Source organism: Cavia porcellus, unplaced genomic scaffold (genome assembly GCF_034190915.1).
Source record: "Cavia porcellus strain 051 isolate PalLab524CR breed Dunkin Hartley unplaced genomic scaffold, mCavPor4.1 scaffold_1, whole genome shotgun sequence".
Lineage (NCBI taxonomy): Eukaryota > Metazoa > Chordata > Mammalia > Rodentia > Caviidae > Cavia > Cavia porcellus.
In genome coordinates, this window is record NW_026947484.1 from 57,611,729 (window position 1) to 57,624,889 (window position 13,161).

At 44.5% G+C, this 13,161-nt stretch overlaps 1 long non-coding RNA gene across 1 annotated transcript; it reads left to right on the forward strand.

Moving 5' to 3' along the window:
- Positions 1–235: 235 nt before the first annotated feature.
- LOC106028102 (uncharacterized) lies at positions 236–10,091 on the forward strand. Its single transcript, XR_001201719.3, has 2 exons — positions 236–375; positions 888–10,091. It is a non-coding gene; the product is annotated as an uncharacterized LOC106028102 (long non-coding RNA).
- The last annotated feature ends 3,070 nt before the right edge of the window (positions 10,092–13,161 follow it).

A 13,161-nucleotide genomic window follows, 5' to 3' on the forward strand; every position in this document is an offset into this window, starting at 1 on the left:
CGCGTCCACCCGCGCTCCAGCCCTGTTCCGGGGGGAGCCCGGGGCGAGCGGGGCTGGGCAAGCGGGTTAACGGGGGGAAGAAAAATAGGCCATTTGTGCCGTTCCGCCACACAAAGGAGGCGGCGGAGGGATCCGCGTCCTGACCGCGAGTCCCGGCGGGCCGCGCCTGCGTAGAGCGAGCAGGGCGCCCCGCGAGCCACGTGCGCGGGAGCGCGGCCGCCCCTTCCTGCGCGGGTGGGCGGCGGCGCTGGGCTGGGCTGTGCTGTGCGGGGCGGGCGTCGGAGCCCGGGGCCCGCGCGCTGCTCGGGGGTGCGTCGCTGAGCTCCCTCGCGGGCCCCGAGTTGGCCTGGGATGCGAGGCTCTCAGCGTGGCCCGGTGAGCTGAACGGGACGACGGATGCGCTGCTTCAGCTTTTTTTTTTTTTTTTTTTTTTTTTTTTTGTGGCGGGGAGGTGGTGGTAGTAGTGGGGATTGAATCCGAGGCCTTCACACAGATCCCCGTCCCTAGCTCTTTATTTTAGGGACTCGCGGAGTTTCCCAGGCACGGTTTGAACTTTCCTGATTCTTTTGCTCAGCCTCCCAGCGTGCTGGGATTCCAGACCTGCAGCCCGGTATCCAGTTCAGCTTTTTCTTTTTAAAACATTGTTACAGTGTCAGGAATTCCCTGGATTTACTGTTACATCAGAGGTGTTTTCTGTTTCCTTCCCTACCTGGATTGTCAAGGGTTTTGTTGTGTTGTCTTTTAAAAGTACCTAGAGTTGATTTGGAAATGTATCTCAAAGGAAAACCCGCTTAACCGTGCTTTGCAGAGTAACTGCATGCTGCTAGGTTGTAACAGAGGAGCCTCCTGACCTCCTAACGGTGGAATTTCTGGCATTCTGTGTCTAGGAGTTGGGAGTCTTTGCGACCATGCCAAGAGCAGATTCCAGAGGAGCCCGCAAGGATAAACGAATCTGTATTGCACACTGCTCTACTTTGGGAGGCCTCAGATAAGTAATGTCTGTCCCCACCTTGGCCTGGCTGATATTGATGCAGTGAAGATTTGCGGTCCTCCTGTAACTTTTTAAAGGATTGTGCCTAAAATAGAACCAGAGTCAGTGGTACAGGAGCCCGCGGTGTGTGCTTTCTTTTGATTCGATATTTTCATTGTTTCCGTTGATGATTTTTTAAAAAAGCTGTCTGTCTGTTAATGTCCTACTTTGAACATTGAGTGTGAGTAAACACTCAGCTGGTGATTGCCCCAAAGGGAGTCCTGGCCTGCCCTCTTTGATCTTTGCTGTAAATTGTAAACAGTAGGCATCACCAGGAGCATGAGGAGGGAGAGCTAGAAGACTCTGGAGAAACCAGCAGCGTTGGCTGGGGAGCGGGATGGGAGACTACCGCGGTGCAGGGTAGGAGAGGAAAGCTGTGCTGTCCAGGGTGCCTGCAGCAGGGGCTCCTGTGGGCTCCAGTCCTCACCGGCTCCAATGCCCTGTGCAGAAGGACGAAACGACTGATGAATCATTTTGAAGTCAGCGTGTGACCGAAGTTGCATTTTTTGATCCCTGACTTACGCAAAACTCCAAGGCAAGAACAGGAGCTGGGAGAAGAAGAATCGCTGAGAGGAGGATGGGTGAACCGAGGTATTGGCAAAGAGGGCTGAAGAGAGGAGCGCAGTTACTGGAGCTTGGAGATATGGATGAAGCGTGGTGCCCAGGTGTCAGCAGAGCGAGGACAAGGATGTCAGCTGCAGCTGGAAGCAAGGCAGAGGCGTCCTTCAGGAAGGATAGAGGCTCCATTCTGACCACAGAACTCAAACTACCTGGGAGCCTACCTGCAGCCAGGTAGTCTCGCGGCCAACTGTTGAAGGAAGAGCACCCAGCCTGTTCCCAGCACTGGAGTAGCTGTAGCCGCAGCAAGACAGATGGGCTTCCTGTTCCTGCTGCCAGTGAGGGCCAAAAAGAGAGTAAGTGCCTAGAGAAGACAGGAGTGACTGCATAATGCACTTTCCGGGCAAAACAGACTTGCAGGACTGGTGAGAGAGGAGAGGTGGCTTCCAGAGCTGCTCTTCCAGCTGGGGCTGGTAAGGTGTTAGTGCAGTGTATGGAACCACAGGGGCCAGCAGGGCAAAGGCCTGGGGGTGATACATTTGTTGCTTTAGGGAACAGGGAGGAGGCCAGTAAGGCTGAGGTTTACAGAACAAAGGAAAGGATGGAGCTGGCTGCAATCCCAATGCTCAGGCAGGAGGTGAGTTTGAGCCTTCAAGCCTTAGCAATGTAGCAAGACCCTGGCTCAAAATTTAAAAATAAAAATGGGCGGGATGCAGCCCAGTGCAGAGGCCCTGGATGTGCTGCCAGTGCCTCAAAAAGAGAAGAAGTAAGGGATGGTAGGAGATGAGGTCTGCGGCCTTGATAAGATGAAGCCATAGAGTTAGAAGTGGAGCAGCACAGACGGGGAGATTGACAGGAGAGAGAAAAACGAGGGGAGGCTTGGACAGAGGAGCCAGTAGTGGGCTGGATAACAAGCTACACTCACAGCTTTATAGGGGCCGTCGGTGAAAAGTAAAAGGTTGAAATTTTATTTTTATTTTTTTTAAACTTTTTATCTGTACTAGGGATTGAACTCACGACCGCCTGCTTGCAAGGCAGGTGCTTATGCCGCTGAGCTAAATCCCCAGTCCCTAAGGGTAAAATTTTAATACAGCCCAACACTACTTCACAGGTGATCAGTATAAAAAATTACTCACCATTTTTAAATGTCCTACATTCTTTTTCTCATTACCTAAGGCTTGAAATCTGGTGTGTGTTTTCCACTAAAAGCTTATCTCGATACTTGATAAAATTTGCAGTTGAAAACTGGTTTAAATGTACTTAAAAGTTTGGCAAGCTAGGCGCCATGGTGTGTGCCTATAATCTCAGCTGCCCAGGAGGCTGAGGCAGGAGGATTTGCCAGTTGGGGCCTGTGTCAAATTTTTTTTAAAAAGATTGCAAATGGAGCTCAGTGGTAGGGTGTTTAGCTTGTATGAGATCCTGAGTTCAATCTCCAGCATTGCAGAAAAGAAAAGTTTTGTGGTGGTTGAATCATGACAGTATTTTAATTTTAAATTGAAAAATAAAAATGTACTTTCTAAATTAGCCATATTTCAGGTGGAGCTAGTTGCTGCAGTGAAGTCTTCATAGAACAAAATAGTAGAAAATCTGACTTCAAAGTTGTTCGGAAGCCCTGGATACCAGCCGAGCTAGGGGAGTAAGATTAGGGTTAGGGTTAGAGGCAAGGTGAGCAGTAGTTGGGCTGGAAGAAGGGGCTTAAGGCTGGAAAGGCCAATAGGTGGCCTCTTGGTCACCCAGGACCAAGAGCCACCCCTCGCTGGCTTTGACTTTGGCCCAGGGGGCTCAGAATTGGTGGTGACGCTCCAGGCTCCAGGGCCGGGGCCCAGAAATGTCCCTGGGCCACTACCTGTCTGCAGACACTTGGTCACCAGACCATGGCACACTCACAGGTGAGAGGGAGAATTTAGAGACAACCAGTGATCCAACAGACTGTGTTTATTCTTGGGGGATCCAGGGCACATTTGGGGCTTGGGTATTTATCTTTCCCTTTTTAATTCCCTTCTGCAGGAACACTTATCAAAGCATCCTCTTTTACAACTGTTTTAGAGTTGTTAGGATGAAGGAACTCAGAAGGACCAAACTCCCAGGCATCTTAGTTTTTACTTCCTGGTGGGAATGTCACAGCTCTAAGAGGGATGGACATCTTATTTTTTGTTACAGCTACCACTTGCTGATTACCTCCACGTGCCAATCACTGGGCACCGCCTGTTACACAGAGTGTCTCATTTCATGCTCACACTTCTATACCACAGATGTTACTGGCTCCGTTTTCCTCACGAGGAAACAGGCTGATATAGATTACCTGAGTTGCTTACAGTCACTAAGCTCTCCCATCTCGGAGGTGGGATTCTAATGCAGCTCTCACTGGGAGACAGAGTGCCCATTACATGTTCAACATCTAGCAGTTTTCCCAGCCCAGACAGCACAAGGACGCATGAAGTTAACTGCATTTTCCCCCCCAATGGGTCATTAGTAAATTTGGGGCCAGAATAAGGGGGAGTTCATGGTATTCCAACAGCACCAGGCAAATCCATTCACTTCTACAACAGAAAAAGGTCTCTTTCCTACCTAAATGTTTTATAGGGACTCCACAGATTAGTAAAAACCCAATAGAAAGATGGGTAAGAGGCTTTCATAATCACATCACACAAGGAGGCGTCTGCATCACCAATAAAAACGCAGGGTGCTTAGCTTTTTTAGTTACTAAGGAAGCGCACATTAAAACCCCAGTTAGACACTGTCGCTCCCCCAACTGTGGTTAAAATGGAAAAACCAGAAAATACCCAATGTTGGCCAACAGTTTCAGCAGCTGCAAATGGGGACCACTTTGGAAAATTCAAAGTTAAAAAAATGGGGCAAAAGCAAACGATTTAGGAGTATAGGCTGAGGTAGTAAACTTGTAAAGAACTTGGAGGGTCCTGCTTCACAGGGAATAAAGAGGTACCCCTGGGATACTGGCAGTGTTCTAGTTTCTGAACGGAGGGAAGTTTCGTTTATTGACCTGTAGATTGTGGGGAAGGGGTTGGTTTTCCGAAAGTATGTCATGATTTAACCTGTTTGCAGAACTTTTTTTTTAATAAGTATGAAAAACTACCTCCCCTCTCCAGCCTGATCCACATTAGCAACTATGTATCCCCTGACTGAGCCAGTTTCCTGGTGAATGGATTACAAATGCAAGAAATAAGGCACCTGCATTTTGCAGGTGGCAGAGGTGAAGAAAATAGAGGAGAAACAGATGCAAAAGACATTGCAGAACCCGAGGCAGCTGGCCAGGTGGAAAGCGCAGCACTCGCCAGTGGAGGACAACTTCCCTGGCTTTAGGCTCTGGCCACTAAGCAGTGACCTGGGCCCAGATAAAGCGAGCATTCTTTTGTTTCAAGCCTTGGCAAGCTATTGAAACACCGCACAGTGTTTACTGATGTCTGATTCAGCTTGACCGGGAAGGGGAAGGGATTTAAAGACGACTGAGATGATTTAAAGATGACTGAGATGTTGAGCCCGGTCAAAACTGTTTTGTTCAGGATACAGTGTTGCATGTCTGTAGTCAGAGCTATGTGGGAGCCTGAGGCAAGAGGATTGCAAGTCCAAGGCTAACCTGGGCAACTCAGCAAGACCTTGCCTCAAAAGTTTTTAAATAAAGAGAACTGATGATATAGCACAAAAAGCAAAAAAGCGCTTTCAAAAATTATGACTCTTCTATCCGTGCAGTTCCCACCTCCAACTATTTTTGTTTACTTTTCTAGAGTTTTTTAAAAATTCTTAGTAGGAATATTCATATTTCCCCTTTATTATACAAAAGAGAGGATTCTTATCTCCCCTTCTGTATGTTACAACTAAGATATATGGAGTTGTCATATAAATGCCTAAAAGATGACTTTTCCTACCCCTGAAGTCTATTAGTCATTACCCAGCTGAGGGACACCAGGCTTCTAATCTCCTAATCTCATTAGTGCCTGAATGAACATCTTGAATGTACATCTTTTCTTGGTTATGTAAGTGTATCTCACTTCACTTCCTGCGGGTGGAAGTACTCTGCAAAAGGGCATATGTATATTTTTAATTTGCTTTCTGTGTACCCAGTCTTTCTCTCTGCAGCACTGCGGATGGAGTGTTACCAAATTTGCAGCTTTTTTTCCCCCCTTCTCCCTTACTAGGAATTGAAGTCGGGGCTGTGGGCTAACATCCCTGACCCTGTTTGTTTGATTGCTCTAAATTAAGGTATGGCTACATTGCCTAGGCCAGCCCCAAACGCACAGTCCTCCTGCCTTGAGCTCAGCAGCTGGGATTCCAGGAATGCACCATCTGCCTGTCAAGGGCAGATTATCCCAAATTCTACCTCATGCTTTTGGGGTCAATAACAAAATCATTTCTCTGAACTGAGAAAAAATGGCTTTCAGTTAGCAGGATTTGTTCAGGATACAGGAATTCTTTGCAGTCCTTTCTGCAACTACTCGCCCACAACTTTTTTTTTCACAACTAGTTTTTAAAAGTGAAAATATGGGGGGGCAGGGGAATTATGCAATCCAGGTGGCCCGGCACACCTGGAAAGAACCGGGAATGACTGCAGACGGCTCTACGCGCTCCCCAACCCCTCAGCAAATTTGCAAGTTTAGCACAATCTGAAAAGATCCTTTAGCCTTCGTTTGAGTTCCAGTGTCAACCTGGGAAGGGCAAGACATGAATTTCACAAAAGATTTCCTCAATGTGATAGCTAAGATTTAATTTTGATTAATCTTGTCTGGGCACTGAGGAGGGACATGGAGGGGGAAGGGAGGGGTGTGGGGCAGTGGACTGTACCTGCTCTGGGATTCGATCTGGGCAGAAAAAAGTTCCAGGAATCATGGCAGTTACTTGGAGCAAAAGTAACTTAGGGAGAAGACATGGATAAATGTGACCTGCTGGCGCTCATGTGCCAAACCTTGCCACTTGCACAAGTCATGGGTTTGTAGAGCATCTTAACCTTAAGCCCAAGCGCCTGCGTTTGGGTCGGGCTATGTGATGTATTAGTTGTGAGTCCTTGTGGCAAGGCACATCATCGCTTAGCTCCTGTTTGTGAAACAGGGAATCTAAATCTTCTACCCTACACACAGTTTTGAGAAGATTAAATGAATAAGCTCACGTGCCTAGGAGTGCTCGCAGAAGGTAAGGACTCCAGCATTTGGTTTGCGAGGGGTGGGGAGGTTGGTTTGGTTTTCACGCTAATCCAGCCCCAGCTGCACCTTCCTAACCATCAGTACCTGGACAGCTGTGGGCGTTTCTGATCCATGCAGTAATCTACTTTGCAACTCTAGACAGGGGGTCTCTATACAGTTCAGGCTGGCCTTGAGCTCACTTTGTAGCCCACGCTGGTCTCAAACTCACAAGGATCCTCCTGCCTCAGCCTCCTGAGTACTGGGATTACAGGCGTGAACCATTACACCCAGCTGGTGATGTTTCTTGGTTAAAGTTAGTTTAAATGATTTAATTGCTAAAATGTAATGTATGGCCTAGAACATGATATCAAAAGTACTGGTCAGTGTAGATATCTAAAATGGTAAATGACTTGACTTGCATGCTTTATTTATTTACTCATCTTTTCAATAAAAAGTTGCCACTCGCCTTTCCACCCTTTCTGTTTCTCTTTTCCCCTTTGTGTTTTAAGTTATTACAGAGCCCCCTTGTATTACTGGGAACAAGAATAAAGTTAGGCACCCCGGTATCTGTTTGGTTAGAAAACAGTCATTAATCACTCATTAATCAAGCTTGGCTCAGCTTTAATATCACTGTCAAGATCATCCACAGGTGTGTGAGTTGTGCCACAGACATGCGCATTCTGATGTCCTCGGGATGTAAGATGACTGTCATCAGGCACAGAAACGTGGGTTTAGCATGTGCTTTAGAATATTGATAAATTATTAATTTCAATTTTATGGCTTACTATATTAAACAATTAGCCAGAAAATATATCAACAATAAGTATTGAATTTTTAATATTTATTGAGTTTATAAAAACATCAAAATTTTCAACATTGACTAATTGTGAATCACGAAGTCTAAAAACAAATTCTTATGTGAACTACATTGAAAATACCAATAACGGGGGCTGGGGGTTTAGCTCAGCGGCATAAGCACCTGCCTTGAGTATGCCGGCAGGCAGTCGTGAGTTCGATCCCCAGCACTGATAAAAAAGGAAAAACACACACAAAAAAGAAAATACCAATAGCGCTTTACAAAAATAATTATTTCACCTAGGGCAGGTTGCACACATGACAAGCACATGCATCTTACACAGCCATCGCTTATACTGCACATGTGTTCTGCTTTCCTGGCCTTTTTGTTGGGCACACTTCACATCTTAGTGCGTTTTGCTGTTAGGAGATTTATTATAGAGTGTGTAGTTAACAAGAACATAAGATACCAATAAAACAGTCAATAGACATTGTGTGTTTAGAATAAACATTTTCACATCAGCTGTGTACTTGCTTACAAAACCTGAAAGATAAGATCAGAAATGAATTCCTATTTAACTACAATGAAAATACCAATAGATCGGGGCCTCCTGAGAATCGGCCATGCTGGAACTTGGGGGACCAGCCAAGAAATCACCTAGCCAGCCTTTCTGGTAAGTCATGCAAGCTGCTGGGTTCCAGGGAGACAAAACTCAGTGCTGCCCGTGAGCCTGCCAGCTAGCAACAGCATGGGCTGAGACTCAAACACCATGTCCCGCCCCTGCCGGTCCGCCACGCCCCACCAGCATCTAAGGCGCATAAAGTGACTAAATGCTTGTACTGTTGGTTGATTATGCTGACCTGGGGCCAGAGGTCTGAGCATCTCGTGGGAGGATGACAAGATGCAATACAGCAAATATGGGGGATTTCCTTCTATCTTGTCTTTGAAGTCAAATGTTTTCACTATTTTGCTTTGTTCTGATTGTTTTTGCTTTATTTAGTATTCTGTTTTGATTGGTTCTATTGTGTTTTGGTTTGATTTTGCTATACCTGATGGAATGGAGAACTATTGTGAAGATAACAAGATATACTATGGTAGCTATTGTTTTCCTGGTATGCTGCTTTGAAGTTCCATACCAATTTTGCTGCAGTGTTTTGATTGGCTTTGTTCTGTCTCATTTTGTTGCATTTTACTGTCTTTAAAAAAAAAATACCAATAGAACTCTACCACAAAAATAAGCTTTGCTTCGGCTGTCACAGCCAAGGCAGTCTTCACACATGAAGTGCTCCGTGTACACTGCCAGCAGGTATGTGTGTAGCTTTACTGTGTGGCAGTCTCGTCACCTCTCCCTGTTCTGTCAGGGACTTCCTACTATACAGTACAGCATGCACTTAGCAAGGAAATAAGACAGCAAGAAAACAAAACATGCATAATGAGTACTTCGAATGGGCACCAGCATTTTCACATCAGCTGTGTACTTGCTTACAAAAGATAACATCAGAAATAAATTGATGTAGCATAAACACAAAAGTCTGCCACAGAAATAGCCTTGTGTTACCTGACCCGAGGCGGTCTTCACATGGGACATATACACCAACAGCACATGTACTTTGTTTTCCTGTCCTTTCTTGTGGGACACGGTTGACACCTCTTGTTTTCCTGTTGTTGTAGTGGGTCTTCATGGTGCTGTGCTGCCTGTTCACCTGTCATCTCGCCACTGCTCCACAGCTTTTTGTGTGGGCAGAAGAAGCATTTTTCTTTTTCCCATGCTATAGGTAATCTCATCAGAGCCCCAGCCCCAGTCCTCAAAGGGAAATTTTCCATGATATTTTGCACTACCTGTTTTGTTTGTAAACTATCAAACTGTGCCATACATGTTTAGGACTGGGTGAAACACAGCCCTAAGGTGTCGTCACCTTTTCCCAGCCATTTGGACTCTGCTTCTGCTCACTTCAGTGACAGTTTACTGTGTTGTGGACAGAATAGTTGTGTACTCCCAAAATTCATGTGTTTCCAAGTGGTGAGGAGGGGAAGGGAAGGAATGAACACAGAATTAAGCCGTTTTATTACATACACCAGTTCCACACAGCGGAAGTAATCATTCTGTGCTGCAAACATGGGCTAACAAAAGTAAAAGTTTTAAACTTAATGTGTAGAAGCCTAGCCCTGAATGTGGTGGTGTTTGGAGATGGGGCCTGCAGGTGGTGGTTAGGGTTAGATTAGGTCCTGAGGATGGGGTCCTCATAATGAGATTAATGGTCTTAGAAAACGAGGAAAAGGAAGCTGAGGCAGGAAGGTCATAAGTCTGAGCCCAGCCTAGACAATTATCAATTAACAAAACCCATCAAAAAATAAAAAGGGACTGGTGATGGAGCTCAGTGCAGAGGCCCTGGATTCAATCCCCAGGGCAGGGATCTCTGCTCAAGATCAAAGAGGAAGAGCCATGCGAGAGTTCAAGAAAAGATGACCATCTGCAAGCCAAGAGAGTGCATCAGGAACTGAATCGGCTGGCACCTTGACCTAAGGCTTTCCAACCAGTGGAACTGTGAGAAATAAACTTCTGTTATTTAAGCCACTTGGTCTGTGGTATTTTGTTATGACAGCCCAAGCCAGCCAAGGTGATGTACAGTATCTGAGGTTTTCCACCTGTTCACAGAGTCTATCCAAAGGAATTGTCCTAGCACTAGTGTCTTGTCCTTGAGACTAACTGTAGCCCACATAGTGTCTTTGTAGTTGCTGCACAGTTTAAAAAAATGGACTGTGCCTGTGATCCCAGTGCTTGTGAGGCAGAGGCAGGATCACCACAAAGCCATCAAAGCCCGACTGTACTACACAGTGACTTTAAGGCTAGCCTATACTACATAGCGACACCCTGTCTCAAAATGAAAAGCAAAAAACCCACTTTATTATTTTTAACAGATACATAAAAATTATGCATCTTTATAGAATTCCATGATATTTTGATACAGTATACAATCCATAATGTTTAAATTACATTAAATACACTCACCTAACCATATATCATTTCTTCTAGCTTTTTGCTATATACATTGTTACCTGTAGTTATCCTGCCATACAATTGCACACCAGAACTTCATACTCCTGTCTCATTATAGCATAAAACCCATTTATCCATTTTCTATCCCTTCCCCACTCTTTTCCCAGGCACTGAAAACCACCATTCTATTTAAACTTCAATGAGATCTACTTTTTTTTAATACGCTGCCTGTTAGTGAGATCATGCAGCATTTTTCTGTTTATTTCACTTAATGATTTATTTCACTTAATGATTTCTAGATTGATCTATATTGTCACAAATGACAGGATTTCATCCTTTTAATGGCTGTATAGTATTCCCTGGTATAGATGTACCATTTTCATCTTTCATTCAACAGCTAATGAGTGTTTTGGTGTTTCTGCCTCTTAGCTGTTGGAAATAGTGCTACAGGAGCATGAACGTGCAGCTGTCTTTGAGTTATTGATTCCAGTTCCTTAGACAGTGTACCTAGGAGTGAAATGGCTGGGTATATATTTAGATGTTTAATTATGTTTTCCATAATGGCTGTACTACTTCTCATAGTGAGAGGTTTCCCTCTGCTCCACACACTAGCCAGATTTTGGTGTCCTTTTATGATAGCTCTTCATGTTAGAGTGAGGTAATAGCTCCTGGTTTGGATTCACGCTCTGATGAAGTTGGGCAGTTTTTCATAAACCTGCTTGCTGTTTGAATGTCTTGGGAAAATTGTCTCTATAGATCTATTGCTTTGGGGGAGGGGGTACCCGGGATCGAGCTCATGACCGGATGCTTGCAAGGCAGGTGCTTATGCCGCTGAGGTAAATTCCCCGGCCCTGCTTTTTTTTGTTTTGTTTTGTTTTTAACTTAAAGGTAAAGTCCCATTATATTCCCCAAGCTGGACTGAAATTTCTAGGCTCATGCCATTCTCCTACCTCAGCCATTCAAATAACTGAAACTAAAGGCCCAAGCCAGTGTGCCTAGCTTACTGCCCATGTTAAATCATAATTCTCTGTTATGGCTATGATGGTGCCTGTTTGAGTTTTGATTTTACAGTTCAGTTTTTTCCAGTTCCGAACACATTCTGGGCATTCATCTCTTGTCAGAAGGAAGTGTACCCTCTGTTCTGTAGACTCTCTCTTCTGTTTTTTTTCTCCAGTGCAGGAGATTGGACTTGAGGCCTCCTTCATTATCAGGCAAGCACTGAGTTACATCCCCTTATCTCTTCAGCCTTGATTTTTTTTCTAGTGCTGGGGATCCACCCCAGAGCCTCGCACATGCTAAGCAAGTGCTCTAATACTGACCTATAAAAACACCAGAGCCTTTTTAGTTTGAGGTAATCCCACTTGTCTGTTTTTATAGGTGTTTCCTGTGCTTTTGAACGTTTGTAAAACAAAGCAAAATTTTGCTCATTCTAATGTCTTAACACATTTATGTTTTCTTCTAGTAAATTCATGGTTTAAAATTTCACATTAGCCTAGCGTGGTGGCACACACCTGTAACCCCAGCACTCAGGAGGCTGAGGCAGGAGGATCATTGTGAGTTCAAGACCAGCCTGGGCTACAAAGTGAGCTCAAGGCCAGCCTGAGCTGCACAGCAAGATGCTGTCTCAAAAAGATAAAGTTTCATATTTACGTCTTTTTTTTTTTTTTTTTTTGTCTTTTTCCTTTTTATCGGTACTGGGGATCGAACTCATGACTGCCTGCTTACAAGGCAGGCGCTTATGCTGCTGAGCTAAATCTCCAGCCCCACCATATTTAAGTCTTGAGTCTACTTGGAGTTTATTTTGTAACTGGTGAGAGATAGCGGTCTAGTTTCATTCTTCTGCATGTGGATGTCCAATTTCCCTAGCATCATTTATTGAAAAGTATGTCCTTTCTCCAATACACATAGTTAGCACTTTTCTGTTACATTGGTTTGCTTACATAGGTACAGTAGTACCTCAGTTTAGGAACGCTTTTGCAAACAGTTCACAAACAGAATCACTTGGCATAATTTTATTTTTGTTTTCACACTCTGCATTAAGTGACAAACTTGACCGTGGCCATCTGCCAGTAGTATGCTGTTTTGATTACTCTTTGTTGTATATTTGGAGTCAGGGAGTATAATGCCTCCTGCTGTGTTCTTTTTGCTCAAGATGACTTGGGCTATTACATTGCTATTGTTATGGTTTGGGGGTTCCATGTATATTTTAGAAATTTTTCTTAACTGTGAAAAATGTCATTGGTATTTTGATAATGGATACAGACTTCTTTAGGTAATATGATCACTTTACAATATTGGTGCTTCCAATCCAGGAGCAGGAATGACTTTCCATTTTTGGCTGTGTGTCCTCTTCAGTTTCTTTCACGGGTGTTTTATAGTTTTCATTACAAAGGTCTTCCTTTTTGGTTAAATTTAGTCCTATGGTTTTATTATTTTGTTGTTTTGCTTTGGTATCTATGGTAAATGGAATCTTTGCATCCTGCAGTACTCTGAATGTGTCTATTAGTTCTAGAAGTTTTTTGCAGCAGTGTTTGGGGTTCTCTGTAAGAGCAAGTCATTTGCAAACAGTAACAACTTGACTTCTTTGCTAGTTTGCTTGCACTGTTTCTCTCTTTGCCTTATCGCTCTGGCCAGGACTTTTGGTACA